The sequence below is a fragment of the Apteryx mantelli genome, chromosome 15 (assembly GCF_036417845.1).
Source record: "Apteryx mantelli isolate bAptMan1 chromosome 15, bAptMan1.hap1, whole genome shotgun sequence".
NCBI lineage: Eukaryota > Metazoa > Chordata > Aves > Apterygiformes > Apterygidae > Apteryx > Apteryx mantelli.
This window is the reverse complement of record NC_089992.1, coordinates 20,730,274-20,748,623: the sequence shown is the minus strand read 5'-3', so window position 1 is coordinate 20,748,623 and position 18,350 is coordinate 20,730,274. Positions and strand designations below refer to the sequence as shown.

Sequence of the window (18,350 nt, the reverse complement as noted above, 5' to 3'; positions counted from 1 at the left end):
AAAATAACACCAGTTTCCTTATCAGCTGTAGGAAAGCATAGATTTTGTATTGGTTGGGATAATTTCAATCATTTTGTTGGCTGCAAGTATCCTTTATAAAGCAGACTTAGATCTTGGGAAACAACTTCAATGGAAACTTCTCCTCCAGCTTCTAGGGTGACCCAGAAACTGTGTGTTTAAGACTAAATACATCTTTGTTTCCTCACAGAAACATATGGCAGAACACTGTCAGTCAAGACTCCTGTCCTACTGTCAGGCAGAATCTGACCTAACACAGACACTAATTTAAATGATGAACACCAGAATGCTTTTGATTTTGAAGGGTGAGGAGGGAAAATTCAATTTGCTGGGCACACTGGAAGTCTACTAAGTCCTCTGGCAACTCACTGCCCAAATATCTTTCTACCTCATCTGCATCAAGACTGTGTTATACTACAGTCCATTTATGCTATTAATTTTTAATAAAAATTGAATGGTGACCAGCAGTGTATCCAATCACATTAGGGAGCTGGTTTGTAGATCCTCCTGCACACAAGAGAACAAATTAATTTGTTGCACTGTTGGAAGGGTCATGAATTATTCGCAATCATAATAATCAGCTGATTTTGCAAGTTCAAGACATTCTTTTTCGTCATCTCAAATATGAGATATGCTCCGGCATCATGTTTACTGAAGTGCTTAATAAAGAACAATGATCAGAATTCTGTTCTTCAAAGTTTACATTAAAAGTTTCCTGTCTTCTGACAAGCAGCTATCATAAACTGGTACCAACAAACTAATGTAATTTGTCTTGAACCAAAACAAAAGGACTTTCAGGGAAAACACAAGTGTGAAGTCATTCCAAGTATTGGTGAGATTCACTTTTAAAGAAAGCTCAAACAAATAGAATCCAGATTTTAAGGGACCTTGAAGATTTATACTGGTTAGATCAACATCCTCTTTTGTTGATTTAACATGCTCAAAGTCTTTTTCAAAAAGTTGTATTTAAGAAAAAGATGACAAGCCAGAGTCATTCATGTAACATAAATGTCTGCAGCTTCACTGTATTTGGTGTACTGCATGCACTAATACGTGCAATTTAAAACTCCATAGCAAGGTTAGATTCCTCATTAGTTAATAAACTACTGTTGCATATCTAAATCCCATCCATTAATGCGGTAAGATACAATAGCAATATTTTCAGCAAGGCTCAGCACATGTCCATCAGTTAATAAGATCCCTATCTTTACACAGCGCACAGTGAACTGGAAAGGAAATGAGATTACTGGATTTGGAAAGAGATTTTTGTTGCAAACCACATCCAACACAACAACAAGGACTGTCTTTAGTATTAGCACTAGGCAATTGAAGTAGGAGCTCCCTGCTAGAGTGGCTAAGGAAGTACCAGAAAAGACCAAGAATCTGTCCTTTGAGCCAACTGCCAACCCTTCAAAGAACTGCTTTCTTGCAAAGGCCAAGTGGTCTATCCTTGGTAACTGGACATGGAGATTTTAGTTACTCACGTGAAGTCTTGAAAGCCTGGTCTAGTTAAAGGGACACTATTAATAAAGTTTTAGTTTTTCCAAAATGGGCAAGTAGGATACTCATTCCACCAACATGGTATGATGAGTACTTGCTGTGCAGGCAGGTACTCATCTTCCAAGGAATGGAAGATGTTTACTGTCACAGGCTGAACTCAATATGCAGCTAATTCCCTTGTAAGCATTCCACTACTGTTCATCACAGTAACAATTTGGAGAAAGAATTAAAAGCATTTGCCCTAAATACAAAAACTCTGAATAATGAAAAAAAAAATAGATATTCAAGGACCAAAAGCTAACCACCAAAATACAAAAAATTATTTTCAAGTTTTGGGATACATAGCAACAGAAGGTAACCGAGAATGGATCTAACTTTTACCTTAACTAAGCTTAACATTTACAGTGCACCAAAAATGACTCCTTGTGTTCCAGCTGCAAGTTGGATTAGAAAGCTCTTACCATCACCTCTATTTTGCCATTAGAAACGAGCAAGAAGCTGAAAAACACACAACTACAGTTCATCTTACTTTACTTTTAACTAAATTTGCAACATATAAAAACCTAAACAAGGCACAAGTAGAGAACAAGCCAGAAGCATAAAAATCCTTGCAAATTATTCAACCATAATGGCATTAATGCTCATGAAGCTAGAATAAATTACAAGAAATCACATGTCATTGCAAGATGGGGTCAGTTACATCACATACTTCAGTACAAAAAGTGAAATATATCCTCAGGCAAAACAGAGCTAACACTTCTAACCTTTCCTCAACTGCTCTCTCAGGACAAAAAGCTTGCTATCCCAACATTAGGTTTAATTTTTAATTTTCACTGTAAGAGATAGCAATTCATTCACCAAGGATAAAAGTTGTAATTTCATTACCAAAAATAACTGAATTTGTCACTGTACAGCACCATCAAAAACAAAACAAAACAACATTAAAACAAGTGTTATCATTAGTGGTTTTCAGGTTATGCCAGGATCTTGGATATCCAATCCTGTAACAGAAGGACACTCTTCGCATGTTCTTACTCTAAACCTCAGTCTCAAAAACAATAGCCCTGTTCACCTGTTCCATTTGTTCAGTTTTATTGCACTAGCTAAACATTTTTTAGAAAATCAAAATGTTGCTATCTTTCATCATACCTTTGGGTGTTTCCCACCCAGTGACACCATAAATACAACCACTGGATTCTGAATATCATTTGTTCAGAAAACACACCCTACTGCAGTTGGGTTAAGCATACCATTTGTTGAATATGTTTAAAATACTATCTATCATCACCTAATCTTCATGGGCCACATCTGGGAACTGCCACAAATGTTTATTTATCAAGAATTTGAATATATTAGGTTTCCTGGAAAAAGCGCACACTTTTGCAAATTAAGAAGATTTTTTTTAAAACACTATTTACACTGATGGGCAAAAATCTACCCTTGGTCTCTCGAGCATCATCAGAACACAACAATTCAGATTTGTCATTGCCATTTGTCAGTAGGTATATGAAAGGTTACTGGAGAAGGGGATGTGAAAAAAAGGGTTTAACAACATGAGTTTAATAAAGCTTCAAACTCAAAACATAGGTCAAAATATGCCTGCAAAGTCAGTATTTCAAATTAATTTTTCAAATCCAAACCTGACATTTGGGCTCAGGAACTCTGTTTGCTGTGACACACACAACTACTTCCCCTTTGCCTGTGAAGATCCCTGGCTTTACCTTTGACAAAGCAAATCTAGGTCTGTAATGCTGCAGAAAAAGGTAAAATCCTGATCACTCAGCCACCTCTATATATGCAATGCAAGGAAAAAAATTGTTCCCTCTAGGCTCTCCACTTAAAATATGCTGCTTGTGGTTGCAGTTGAGGACTTTTATTGTAGCATGCGTAACCACATCAATCCCACCCATACTGCTACCCAGGCTCTGGTCCCTGAAGTGGCAGATTCCACAGATGGGCTACACACTGTTAGAAGGGAATGAAGTATCAAATGACAGGAGAACTTGGCCTTAAACAACTAGGGCTTTAAAAAAAAAAGAAATAATGAGAGAGAGAGAGAGAGAGAATGAGAATGCAAAAGCCAGAAAGGATGTCAGTAATTCACTGATACAGGGTAGGATGAATCATCATTCTGCATAAGAGCTTACTGCAAAAAAAGTAGATCCAAAATTCAATTCATGTCTGGATACTCAGGCAGCTTCAGCACAAAAAGTGGGCCTTGTCTGAGACTTAAAATAATCATGTTAAAGCATTCAAAAAAATCAATATCATGTACTCCTGAATCTTTCCATTTATCCTTATTGCTCAAGAAGAGAAACAAATCATCTTGAAGTTAGATTATTTCTATCCTTCAGAAAAAGTGAAGGTATAGCTCTTTTTGAGCATCAACATTAATTTGACTGATACATTTTGATGTGTGGTCGAAATATCATAAGCAGTTAACTGTGAAGGTCATAGGTTGTATGGTGCCCAGTCAGACAAGTTTAACATGTTATATATGCACTTATTTTACACAAGCATTGCCTCAGAGCCATTAATCTCTCACAGAGATTCCTGTAGTGCTTCAAAGGCTTTCACTCCTGCCTCTGCAAACAGAAAATCTGTGTTCAGTAGAAGATATCAAGTATATGCGATTAGCATAACTTCACTGTCTCTTGAATAACTTCTATTGCCCCTCAGGTGTAGCAACTGTCATATGGCAAGGTTATTCTTTTGACACTTTGCTGAGACAGCCAAACTATTAAGAAATACTTTAGGAATCATTTACAAAATAGAATTAATCTCTATAAGACTTCATCTGAAAGCCTTTCTTTACTTGACCACTGCAGCCCCTCTTATAATTACAAAAAGGTGTTTTACAGTTTTATATTGCATATATACAGCCCACCACATAGCCTGAAGATGCAGTTTTCCAAGCTGTAAACCTAGACCTACAGGGCCTAGATGCAATTTAGGGCCCTAGGAAGTCCAATAGATTTTCCTTAATTTTCAAGCTCCACTGAGACATGTCACAAAAAATAACTATCTCCATTTGAACGCATTTCTGGCTTATATGATTGTGAATGATATCTTAAAAAAAGAGTTAAATGCAATCAAAGCAGTTGTGTAGGTATCTCAGAGGGACAAACCTCAAAACAGCAGCTCAGAAGATGCAACCCTGATCAGACTGAGAAGGTATTAACATTAACACACAGTTCAAACAGATTTAGAAGTATCCAAACCTCTTCTGTCTCCATTTTGTTTTATGCAGGACTAGAAGTAAGTTTCTTTTTACTTGGAATCATTAAATATCAGACATTAAGCTTCATTACCTGTTGAACTCTGCATTTTGCCTATATATTTTTCTTCTCAGACATTCAAAAAAACACTGCTCCTTTGTTCAGTCACACAAGACGCCAACTGTATCAAGACTTGCCCCCAAATTAGCCAAGAACAAACATTTAGAAACTACTAGCTGTCAGCATGAGCAAGTTTCACTGAATAGTGTTAGTATGCTCATAGGTTGAAGCACCCTGCAGACTGCTTCTGAGGACATCAGAGCAGTTTAACACATCAGCTGATTCTTCTTCCAGCTCAAAATAAGATGTCTCTAAAGCAAATATTTATTTCAAGTGGTTTAGCCATTTTCTTCGTTCCATTAGGAAGATATTGCAGCATATCATTCATTTGCAATACAACATCTAGAGAAGAACCTTAAGACCAAAGCTTCCCAATGTTTAATATTACTTACCAAGCTGACTGTTAAGCTTTATGGTATTTATCTCTCTACAGTGGAAAAAGCTGTCACTGTCCACTCATGTATTAGACAGATAACGGAAGGCTTTACATAATACAGAAGTTTTCTTTGACAAAACACTTTCTATTTATAATCAAAGCCCTCCCTGAGGGTTTCCTCTTTACAGGAGAAAGTTTGATAGGTAGCTTCAGATCACCACACCGATTCATGTATTGTACACTGCAAAAGAGATGGGGAAGCTTTTCCCCTTCTATGTGACAAGTAAACTTTTCAAAGTAGGTACATCTGAATGCCTAACAACAGTGCCAAAACCTCCACACACACCATCTATGTCTCCCAGATACCCCACAGACTTGGCTCTCAGGTCAATGCTTGCATCCAGTCTCTCTGATCCCCATTTTGTTTCTTGAACAAGCAAACAAGCCTGCAACGGAAACCAAGAGTTGCTGAAAACGCACATTTTTAGCCTTCAAAGTTCTGCTCTAAATCTCCTTTTCGGTTAACTAAAAGTCAGGACCTGTGTCTTCCATATGACATCACAGCTTTTTTGCAGAACACAAGCAGATTCTGTTATAATGCCTTGAATTTTTGGAGTATGGGACTTGCACCAAGATCCTGCATACCATTTTACATCTCATTACATTGCTCCCAAGATATCCATTACTGAACCAGAGTGTGACTAACAATAACCCAGATTCACCTGTTTATGTTCTTCCCCGCTCCACAACACTTAATTTTTTCTGCAAATATTATAATTTGGCACCATTTTGATCATCCGCATTCTGGAAAATGAGCTGTTTTAGTGCATGCCTCTTCCACAAGCATGCCATAACTCCCAACAGGAAATGTTAAACAAAAGCAAAGACTAGCCTCTGTCCTACTCACTCCAGCTCCGCTATCATTTGTTTCACTCATTAGGGGCCACTAATATACTCACACTCATCAAAATAAGATTGTCAACCAGCATTTTCTAGGACTGCATTCTGCTAGTTTCTAAAAAGACAGTCATACTTTTTACACAAACTTGATCATACAAATAGGTTTTCATTAGCTTAAAGACATTTTTTCCTATTGGTTAGTTGAATATCTCCTGAATATTGTCAGAAAATAAAAGCTCCTATTCTAAACCACTTGAGATACCTGAAGTATGAATTGCTTAAATTTCAAATGATAAATTCCCAACAATCACAAGCACAAACATTTCAAACATCTATAAATTGACCAGGAAGAAAAACAAAACAAACAAAAAAAACCCCCGACCTCTGCTGAGCTGCTAGGGGCCAAGGAAGGAAGACAAACTTCACTTGTACAACAAATCTCTAACATCCTGATTTACTTGCCATGTACAGCAGCATCTACAGGCAGCTTCCTGTCGTTCATATCCATTCTAAATGCCAAAGTTAGGTCCTAAGGAACAAATGCAAAGAAGAGTGCCCCAAATAAGTGGCGTGCTTTGCTTCTCTCACACAAGAATTTAAATCCAGAAGCAAACAAGTTCCATATAACATGTCAGAAACAAATGTTGGTACCAAATACCAGCCGCTACCATTCTAGAAATTTTCTGCTTCAACACAGAGAGGACTTCTTTGAGTATTTGATTGTGGTAGTAGGAATACTTTGCAGGTAGTATGCAAGAACAATTTTGCTTCAAGCAATGAAAACTACACCCTAAGCAAGGAGTTTTAGACTAGTATATAGTCCAGAAAAAGAGATTAGTCAATACAGCACAACTGCTGTAACTACAGTTAAAGAAAACAGCTGTTTTTGTCATTTTCCCTTTCATCCATGTATTTTCTGTCCTTTTATATTTTTCCTTTAGTTTTAAGAAGTTCCTTGTAAACAACGCTAAAAAAAGCAACTCCCTGCTTAATCTTCCCCTTTTACCCAAAGCACTATTATCTGCAGTCCCACCTTGCTTCAGCATCCTCTTCAGGGGCTGAAGTTGTACTCCATTCCTCACAACTCACATGACAGCTACAGAAGCTGAGCTGCACATGAAGAGATAGACTTATTGGGTGGGCACCAAGACCTTACTGGTGCCTGATAGCCAATGTTTAGCAGGTACTTGAAATTTATCTCTAAGGGAGACTCTGTAGCCTCAGGCAGGATGAGAACTGCATTGTGCTGGCTGCTAAACAAAGTGAGCAAGAATTGCTGTTCCTCCCCAGAAGTCCTAGGCAAAAATCTTCAATCATTTAACACTTATTTCTAAGAGTTTAGCTGGCATGACCTAAAGCTATACATCACTAGGATGTGTTCATTAAAACCTGCATGCTGTCACAACACACAGGGGTCACATTACTAAATACTGTGTTTTGAAGCACAGGAATATGAGGCACAATGAAGACAAGGAATTCTAACCAGGGAAGTGCACAAGTGGTTTAGGACCCTCTGCAGTTGGGATCTTGCTCAAATCACCCCTTTAGAACCTTCAAGTGTTATGAAATCAGTCACATGCACAAATACCATGACAGATTTGGCTTCTGCTTCAAAAATCCACACACATCACCTGATAGGACCACAGCACAACTCATTTTAAGTGTTCTAACATGCAGTTCTGTAAGGTGACAGGATCCTGAACTCAAGCCTAAGCAAACAAGGGGCTTCAAATGCTCTTTGACCATCAGTATCTAAATAAAAATGCCTCTGTTTAAACAGTGACTGCATCGTTATTCATGGCTTCATTATTAGCCTTCCAGTTCCAGTGTATGGAAACAGGTGATCCACCATTTATAGTGGGGTCTACATTGCCACAAAATGAGACAACAACAAAAAACCTAGAGCTTCACTGTTCAGGTGGAGTGTACACACAACAAGTACGTATGACCCTAAGCTGCAGGCAAATTAAACAAGTTCTGGAAGGCAAAAAATAAGCAAGTGATCTTATTTCACTGTGAGACAGGGAAAACCCATAAACCAGACCCACACAGATGGGCTATGTGTGTGTCATCACCATCCTGCCCACAAATGATAGCAAGTGCCTCATATTCAAGGCAGACAAGATAACAGGCAACCAAGCACGGTAAACTGTATAATGCAATGCTTTACCAAGAGCTAAGGAAAATAGGCTAAAGAGGAAGTATTCCTAGGACCAAGAGAACATGACCTGGACCCCCATGAATCAGTAAGTGCAAATAACTTTTAGTAAAAAGGGACGGAGTACCAGAAAGACCACCCCTCAACTCAGCCTGTCCATAAAAACAGAGGTAACTCTCCCCTCTAGTTTGGAGCTGGGCTAACAGTTCACCTTGTTATACCCTCTCTACAGAAGAGACCCACAAAGCTACAGCACAAGCCTTAGGCCAAGAAATCTCAATTATCTGGCTAAACTGATATTGGGGAAATTAAGGTGCCTCCCATTCAGCCAACACCTGAAAACACTAAGCCAGCTCTGGTTTTGACAGCACTGTCTCCCCAGTAAGTACATGAACATGTATGCACACACACAGAGCAGCTGCTTCACTTCATGTTGTTAAGATGACTCCTATGGAACTTTCCAAAGTGACTTAATAAAAAGTTAATAACTGTTTATGTTAAACATGAGATTTCCTAACACTAAGGGAACAGGGCTACAGATGCAGAAACAGGTTACTAGCAAGGCCAACATCAGGAGTGCCTGACTACAAGATGTCTGTCTGCAAGTGGAGCAGCTACTGAATATTAGTCACCCAGAGCAGTCAGCAGTATATTTAATATTAATATAGCACTGGAAAGACAATATGCACTGGGACAGCTGCTATACCAGCATTTGCTGTGCAAGTCACCTGCAAAGTAATGCAAGAAGGCAGGAGATAATACAATTCCAAATGCACAGGTACTGTGTCAAAAAACACACGAACCCTGCAACATGGAAGCTTTCCAAGTCTTGACTAGATAACCTCTCACCATTTGTGAAACTTGCTTACGGGAAACTCTCCTCCAAAACTCAATACAGGCTGATCCCGAGTGCAACAGTATCCAGCTGCACTAAGCCTTTAGGTAGAAAATTCCCAGCTGACATTTAATATACCCATGCACACAAAAACATTTCAAAGTTATGTATTTAAATCTTCCCACTTGTGTTGGGAAACAAACAAATCAAAGCATGAACTAATTTGCAAGCTACCTGAAGGTAAGTAGTACTATAGGTAAGTAATTCTCAATATGAAATTTAACATCAAAATGACACCCTTCCTGGGCTAAGATCACCATACAGCAACAACAGACCTAATTTTGTGTACTTAAGATTATATGCATGCCTTCATTTTGAGAAGTTCAAATGATGTTAATTATCAAGGGGTTATGTACTTCTACAACTTCTACAGCCTCTTATTGGGCTCCAAAACTAAAATCACTACCCTGAGAAAAAGCTAAGTAAACCATTAGTATAGTTAGCAACATGGACTATCAAGAACTCTAACAAGGTATCACACTATTAGAGTACTGCTTAAATACAATGAGTATGCTTCAAGGTCAAGACACTGCATCTCTTTTGTAATGACAGTACAATTGTCACAGCTACATTAACTTATACCTAATCACTTGCTGAGGCATCAGACATATTGCAAGTGCTCAGCTAACATGAGACAAAACCAACCCAAGAACATTTAAGGGCGCTCAGTATCAACCTGGTGAACTAAGATCAGGGTCTTCTGCAAGTAATTCTCAGCTCTGCTGTTCATCTTCTTTCATGAGGCAATGAACTGAACCTCCATCACCAACAGAACTGACATCGAAATGCAGATTAACATTTTTCTATGGTGGAAGAAAACAAGTTAAGATTGTTTTCAAATATAACCTTTTGGACTCAAAAGCTTCCACAACTCTGAAGCAATTAAGCCATTCTGTTAAAAGGTCCCACTGCTTTTACGTTTTACTAGTCTTGCTGCTTTATTTTATTAAGTCAAATTGCACTTTTGCTCTTCACCAGAATGGACCTGTAACCTCTTCAAGTCTCCAAAACCTCCTTAAATCACCACCTCTGTATTGATACTGTTCAGCAGAGCCTTTGGCTCAGAAGAGAAAACTACAAAGCACTTCCGCTCAGGGAGCACTTGACTTTGTTTAGTAACAAGATCCAAACATAGAGGGCAGAATTTAATGCTACAACCAGACGTCACTTTGAAGACAGGCAATTCATTCTCTTTCTTAAATGACCAGATAAGGCTGAAGTTTTGAAAGGAGTGAAACTATTCCAGAAAAGTTAAGGCCATTGCTGATTATAATATAACCCATATGGAATAGCGTGTTTTGACTTCAACTTCCATTTTCAGCTTTCAGCTTAAGTAACAGAGTTTTTTCCCCCTCATACACAGATGAGATTTTCAGTTCTTGGAACTCTAATTTACATTTTGAAAAGAAATGATAATAGCATTAGATAGGAAAGTATTTTTCCTGTAAAAGTATTCACAGCTATTAGGGAGTCATTTTCACACCCTGACCTTACAGTTTTTTCAGTACTGGTTTGCTCAGTTCCTCAGGGCATGTCTATCCTTCTCACTGGTTGCAAGCTTTCTTCATCTGTTCCAAATAATCTGCAACAACTGCTGCATACGTAATTCACCTTAACCACCCACTTGTACCACCATCAAGGTATTCTTCTGCCTTATCTCTTCGACACCAAAGCCCTGCTCTTCCATTCAGTGTTCCCTTGTAAGAGGTCAGCCACAGTTCTGATATGAAATCTTTAAAAACATCTTTTTGTACCCTCACCCCCCCATATTTTCATGTTTTGTCTTGGGGGATTTGATTCTTTAGAGTAAAGCAACAGAATTGTGGAACTTAATTCCCATGGTTTCTTGTTTCATCTTCCTTGCTTTTTGTTAGGCAGCTTGAATTAAAATTTGGCTAGCACCACAACTGCCATCGTAATTAAAATTTTAAGAGTACTGTTCAAGGTCAAGTCACCTGAGAGCAAACAGCACTTGCCCCAAAATATTCATGGAACATCATGGAGCAATTTCACTCAGCAAATGGTTGTGTTAGAGCTCAAGCAACTATGAGCAACTTTGAGGATGGACAAGTCTGTGCTGCAAACAAGGCAGCAGCAGAAAAAACTTTAGAATGGTGGAAATGACACTTCCTCCTGCTGCCCCCAAAATACCACCACACAGCTGGCATACTTGGGCTTTCTAACTGTACTGTGCCATTAGCCAGTCACTCACTGAACACAGCTGTTCTTCTCCCCAAGATCAAACTTCAAAGTATTATTTTCCATGGTACTAGAAGGCTTGATGTCTGATGGTTTGCTGTGATCATGATGACGGCATCTTTCAAGACTGGACCATTCTTTCAGGAACAGCTACACAGCAACAGCTATGTACCTCCCTGTAAGAGGTAACCACCTGCATGTTCTGGAGCAAGGTGGCCATTTCGAACAACGTAACAAGACAGTGTGAACAGGGAGAGGAGAGAGGCTGAAGCATTCCATATTCTTTGACAATCGCAGCTTTTGCAACCGACAGAGTTAGCACCACTAACAGACTATCTTCCTGCTCCTGGGACAACACCACTTTGTTTAGCCTGGCCTTTGCTTTCCTGGCTAACGACAGAGAGCACAAAACATCACACACACACAGCCCAACAGCATCTGCGAATCCTTTTGCACTGGTCCCTTATCCTTCATGTCCTCTAAGCACAAAAGCCTCACACAAGGCCCATTAAAACCACTGCAGTCTCCCTTCTCACATCTTAGTGCCTAGGTTTGTGCTGTATTTAATCCATACTCTGGCCAGTAAGATCTCACTATATAAAGTTAATTACCCTTTCTCCACAGGTTTCATCCTTCTATACATTTGGTCATGTTTCTCTTGTCCTCCTCAGCTGCTTTTAAGTCTGGTTAGGATCACAGTGCAACTGGATAGGCAATCCAGCTACAACAAGGCTCATCTGGATCATGCCACAACTGCAAAGGCAGCCACTGAACTTTTTTTTTTTTAAACCATTTTCAGGGTGGGTAAATACCACAAGGTTTTGGATTCTCCTTTGGGCTCCATACATCTTCTGTTGCTGCACATAACATTTCCCAGGAGTACTTCAAACATCACAACAAAGTAATTTCATTTCCCATAGCCTTTGCTTTTTAAAACAGAAGCTGAGCATTTATCTTTTCCTGCCTGCAGTCATGCTTTCTGCAGTACCGTGACCCAGGAGGCCTGCCACTAGTTCCTTCAGCTTGATCCTGCATTCCTGCTGTGCAGTAGTGGCTCCCACTTGATCCTTTCCCCAGAAAGTTCTGATGCCCCTTTGCCAACAGGAGGTGACTCAAGCAATCGTTTCCTTAGATTGGAACAAAAATTAATCTAAGAAAATCTTTGAGTCAAAAACCAAAAATTGCAAAAGTTACAGGCTATGGAGAACTGTAGCATTCGAATTCTGCTTCCTGATCTCATTTATTCATGTATTCATTGTTAGTCCCATTGCTGAATTTCAAATTTCTCCTGGCATTTCAACATCTTTATTATGTCTATAGCATTATGTGCTTTAGTCCTACACCATACTCCTGTCCCCTGCCACCACCATTAGATTACCATGTTTCTTTTCCTCACCAGGGGTTATCACTTCTGGCAGGCATTCATTACTTGCCTTCACTACTTCCATTCTCCTCTCTCTGCGCCAAGTACCATCCTGCTGTTTCTTGTTACCCAACATGTGGTACATTTAATCAGAACAGTCAAAGGCAGATTTACAGTATTTCTCCAACTGCTATTATATTGTCCTGCCATCAATGCCTTTAAGGCTAATTGATGGTGTCACCAATACACATTCAAGCCCGTTTTTTACCACCAATAAGTTTTCAAAACTGTTTTATGCTCATGTAATTATTCCATCCACATTTGAACCTTTAAACAGTCCAGAGAAATTACAGCTTCCTAAGCAGTACACACCACCACTGTAAAACTACAATACAAACTAGACTCAAAGATGAGGTGGATGAAACAAAGGGTAATTTTTACTGTATTACAGATACTGACTCCCAAGAAGCATGAGAGATGACTAGATGAGACCAGACAGGAACACATGCTAAGAAAAGTCTTAAACAATTCTGAAGGCCTTCCTAAGCTGAAGAAAATGCTATTGTTTAAGAAGTTCTCACATCATTACTCTTTAGCAAAGCACTAAACACTTTTTGATACACTATAGTAGGGAAAGCCCCTACCACAGCTGATAGAAATTGTTAATCTGTCTGAACAGTTAAATGGCCCACATAGTACCATTGATTCTTTATCACCTTAATTGTTATTCACTGTGATTTTGAACAGCCAGTACCTCCTGCTTCTCCCTAGGCGAAATGTCACTTTTTCATGGAAATACAAAATCTCAGCCTTAAAAAAGCTGGCAGATAGAAAGACACAAGACTCATTTACAATTCACTTCAATTCACACCTTCCTCCTGCTGCCCAAACACAGAAAGATGAGCTACCTACCCAGAATGCAAGGGATGCAGTTTCAAGTACCAGCCTGACCTGTCTTGGCAGAAATTCAACTGGTTGCTGCCAAGTAAAGGGACTAAGAGCAAGAAATCAGCACTGTGGTAAAGATATTTTAAGACGTGACTTTTTATTGTATGCTCACCACCACCTTGTAAAGTCAGTGTGTTTTCTAGCTTTATGAAGGTGCTTTGGTAAAAAGGCACTGGAGCTTTGAGAATTGAGGGGGTGGATCTCTGGGGATGGAATCCCAGCTTGCAACTGAAACTGAAAAACATCAAAATGTTATCACAGTTACTTTAAGTACACAGGCTAATTCAAACTCAGTTCAGAGATAAGTATGTGTGCACACAACACACCCAGAGAAATGGTTCTCTGACACTGCCATGAAATGGATTTGTAATAGCATTAGCAGAGACAAACCTGGAACGTTCAGTATTCGCACGTACAAGTTTGGTATCTTTGCATCTAGGCTAACCCCAGGCTCCTTCCCCTCTTCTCGTCCTCAACTGTACCAACCTGACTGAAGAGGCATCTGTCTCTTCTGCATCCAGAGAGAGATGTCCATAATTCACTAGTCATTGATCAGACCCAGGATCTCAGCACCCTGTGTAACTACCTAGCACTTAGAGGTCTAACTAGCTTGGGCTACCATTAAGGTCTTTAACATACACAGCCAATCTTAAAAAAAGGAATGGACTGTTTACTCAGAACAATAAAAATAAGGGAGCCCAAGATATAACATGATGTCTATACTTATACTCCCATAATCCTATCCATAAAGTTGCAAAGGCCTAGATTACTCTGAATACCATAGCCTCTGGAATTTGGGAGTCAGGCTGCTCCATAAAACACTGCTTAATTCTTTGTACCCACTGCCCCAAAAAACTCCTTCAGTTCACTGTATCTCATTTTAAGACTTCATGCGGTCAAAAGCAAAACTTCAGAAGCAAAAACCTGCATTCCCTTTCAGGTGCCAACTACTGTTTCCAGCTATATGCTAGTAAGTTTTGTTCCAATTAACATACTACAATGCAAAAGGAAACAAATGAAACATAACATGCAAGATATTTGAGACTGTTTCCCCCTATTTGCAACAACACCCAACCATTTTGTTTGCTGTTCTCAATTTGCATCAGCATTCTATTGTCTGCAGAAACATGCATAAACAGACTTGCCAAATCTTTGGAAGATTCAAGACCAGGAAGAAAATGAATTTTTGAAAGCTGGATACAGTGTTCTGTAAACACATTCACACCTCTCCCCCTTTCCTAATTATGACCTGTTGCAAAGGCAGCATTTATACAAGAACTTCTTAGCAAGAAAGTTAGCATATTTTTAAAAGCGATGATGTGTATACATTCAGCAGTTTGCCAAAATCTGCGAGATGTAGATATGACTAGGCACTGAGAATTACTTCAAACAGCTTTTTCATTATTTCATTGCTAATGTTATGGATGTACTGATGCTTAAGCAAGTGATATTGCCCACATTTCATGAACATACACTATTGCTATGCCAATAGCTATCTGACACTACAATACCACAGTAAGGAATGGAGGTTGGTGTCTGTACTACTGACCAGCTGTGATGACTAATTGAGTACTGGCATTTTTGGAAGCTGCCCAGACCTTGCATTTGCACAGATTTAATATGTATCTGTTACATAGGTAAGGATATGAAGTAGCACAGGCCAAATATTAATACTTCAGTACATCCTTGCTTGGCTGAGTCAAACCCTTGCAGAAACAATACCAAATAAGAGAAAGTTTCCACAGTAAGATTTTTAATCGTCATAAAGATTATGCAGTCCAAGCTGTGCCACAGAAGTATCGACAGCCAGACACTTCTCTGAAGCCAACTTTTCCCTCTCCAAAATAAGAGACTTGTATAGACTATAGTGCAATTCAGTTATATCTGAACTAAAGATTCATTTGCTAATGTTAGTAGAATTCAGTGATTAGGTTAGTTGGCAAATGATGAAAGAAGTCTACATAAAACTGCACAACAAACCAAGCTCAGAGTTAAATTACTTAATCCTTTACAGTTCAAATGCAAATTCATCTTTCTCAATATCTTCTAGTCTTTAACCAACCTATCCATCACACACACCAAAAAAACCCTTACCCTCTGAGGCACTACTACAGCGGAATGGCAGCATTTCAAAACAACTTAAATTAGGCTGTACCACATTCCATTACATGATATAATGCAACAGATGTTACTTTAGGAACACGTAGGACAATTATTCACAAGTATTCAGGGTGAAGTACTCTAATTTGCATAGTAGAATGAATGGGTATTCTATATAAAATTGCTATATTCAGTATCAAGTTCTACACTGGGATGCAGAACTTAAATATACACCAAGTTTGTCAAGGTAACTCTGAGACTTAGATTGAGGACTAGGAACAAGAAGTATTCTCATCATCTTTCTTCAGCTCAACACTTTTGCCACCAATAACTAGGTAGGTCAGAAGAAAATTCCACTTAAACCTTTAGTTCTGCAACGACCAGGGAGTGGAATGAAGTGTTATGAAGTTCACATGAAATGCACATCTCAGAGGCAAGTGGATTTTTGGGGGTTTTTTGTTTGTTTGTTCCCTCCTCCCCCTCCCCCCAGCTCTATGGCAACCTTCAATCTCATGGCACCACCTTTAATGCTTTAAAAAATAAAGCAGAAAAAGTAGTTCAGCCGACTTAATTCATGGTCAACTTAGCTAACGACCATACTGACTAAAGAACGGCTGGCCACTATCTGAAACAGATATGAAAACTTTCCATATACTACCATTCATAAGACATTTAAAATTACCACTGGCAGCTTTCACCCATACTTACTCTTATGTGAATGGCAGTGTGTTGTAAGTTCACAAAAGAGTAGGTGATGTTTTACATAACCGTAAGTAAGCTGAAAAATCTGTTGTTTGCTTGCTTTTTAATCACAAGTACATTTTCCATACCTACTGGGCTCTCTAGCCATGCAGAACTCCTGATGTCTTTAAGCAGCATGCTTTCAAGCTCAGAGCAGGCTTTCTGGCACGCAAGTTAATATGGCTCAAACTTGGCTCTAAAAATACAGCTACGTAAAATAAACTTTTACAAGAGCTGGAGGGAAGCGGGCAATTGTTTAATCTGATGGAGTTTTCGAATCAATGAGCATGCCACGTTCTTTCCAACTAGCAGCGGCTTAACGCAGAAGGGAAAGCGGGGCCCAAAGAAGGGAACCGGGCCAGTCAGGAGAGCAGGAGCGCTCGGCGAGGCGAGCGCGGAGCCGCGGGGGCCGCAGGTGCTGCCGGCGCGGCGCCCCCCGCCCGGGCCGCAGGGCGCGGCCCCGCAGAGCGCACGCCTCCCGCCCGCGGGGGGCAGCCCGCGGCCGCCGGGCGCTCGCACGCCCCAAGCCGGCTCCGGCCGGCGCCGAGCGGCGCGCCTCCCCCCCGCTCCTGGGTGGCCCCACGGCACCGGCCCGCGAGCCGCCGCCACCCCGAGCCGCCCCGCGGGGCTGGTGGGAGAGGGCGGACAGACACACGGCTATGATACACGCATGTAAACACACACGGCGCGATCGCCCTTGGGAGGTCGTCGCTTCAAAACGCGTCGCGAAAAGCGTTTCTCCCCATCGCGGTGCCCGGCGGCGCGGCGGACAGCTCCGTTCCCGGGGCGCAGCCCCTCGGCCCGGCCCGGCCGCCCCCGCCCATCGCCGCAGCCCCCTCGCTCCCACGCGCCAAACCTACACGGCTTGGGGGATCCCGAAGGCGTCAGGCTCTGCCCCGGCCCGGGCGCCGCTCCGGCCGAAGGGAAGGCGAGCCGGAGCCGCTCGCTCGCCCCCTCCCGGGGCTCAGCCCCGGCAGCCCGCCCGGCGTGGGAGCCCAGCGGCGCCGGGGCAGCCTGGCTCCCCGCACCGCATCACACCGGCTTATCGCAGCCCCCCCCGGAGCCAGCAAGTTGCTGGGCGGGCAGCGCTGCGCGCCGGCGAGGCTGTGCCGAACGGACCGCACCGCCCGGCTCCCGCCGCTCGCCCGGCCACCGGCAGGCACCGGCGGCTACCGCCCGCCCGGAGCCCACTGCCCCGCTCCCGAGCTGCTGCTGGCTGGGGACCACGCAACGTTTATACGCAAATCCCGGCGGCGGCTGCCTGGCCGCAGGCACGGAGCGGCTCCGCGCTCCCGCCGCTCAGCCCCTGCGCGGAGCCGTCCCCCTCTCCGCGGCTCAGCGCGGACCAGACGCTCCATGCAACGCGCGACGGCAAGGAGGGAAGAGGGGCCCTCGGGGGCTCCTACCGGGAGAGGCGTTACTGGAGCACTGCGGAGCGCCTGAGCCCCGCAGCTCGCTCGCTCCCTTCCTTCCTTCCCCCCGCTCTCCTGGCGCCCGCTCCCGCCTGCTCCGCCGCCGCCCGCAGCTGCCGCCGCCGCCGCCGCGGACGCCAGGCGCAGACCCCCGCCGGGGAGGGCAGGAAGCGCGTCATCACTCCGGGACCGCTCTGCCGCCCTCCGCCCGGCCCGGCCCGCGCCGCCGCCCGCCCGGGGCAGCCCGCCGCCCCCGAGCCGCGGGAGAGGAAGGCGCCCCAGGCGGACGGCCGGGCGGAGGGGCCAGGGCCCCCCTTACCTGCGCGAGCGGCAGCGGGACCTCCGCCGGCCGCGCCCCCGCTGAGGTAGCGCCGCTCGCCGCCGGCCCGCTCGGGGCCGCGG

At 42.3% G+C, this 18,350-nt stretch overlaps 1 protein-coding gene across 1 annotated transcript in view; it reads right to left on the bottom strand.

Annotated features, from left to right (window-relative positions):
* TLN2 (talin 2) overlaps positions 1-18,068 on the bottom strand; it is a 245,453-nt gene extending 227,385 nt beyond the window's left edge. The window contains exon 1 of the mRNA XM_067305763.1: positions 17,943-18,068. The gene's annotated coding sequence lies outside the window, so the exon portion shown is untranslated. The remainder of the gene's footprint in view (positions 1-17,942) is intronic.
* Positions 18,069-18,350: the final 282 nt, after the last annotated feature.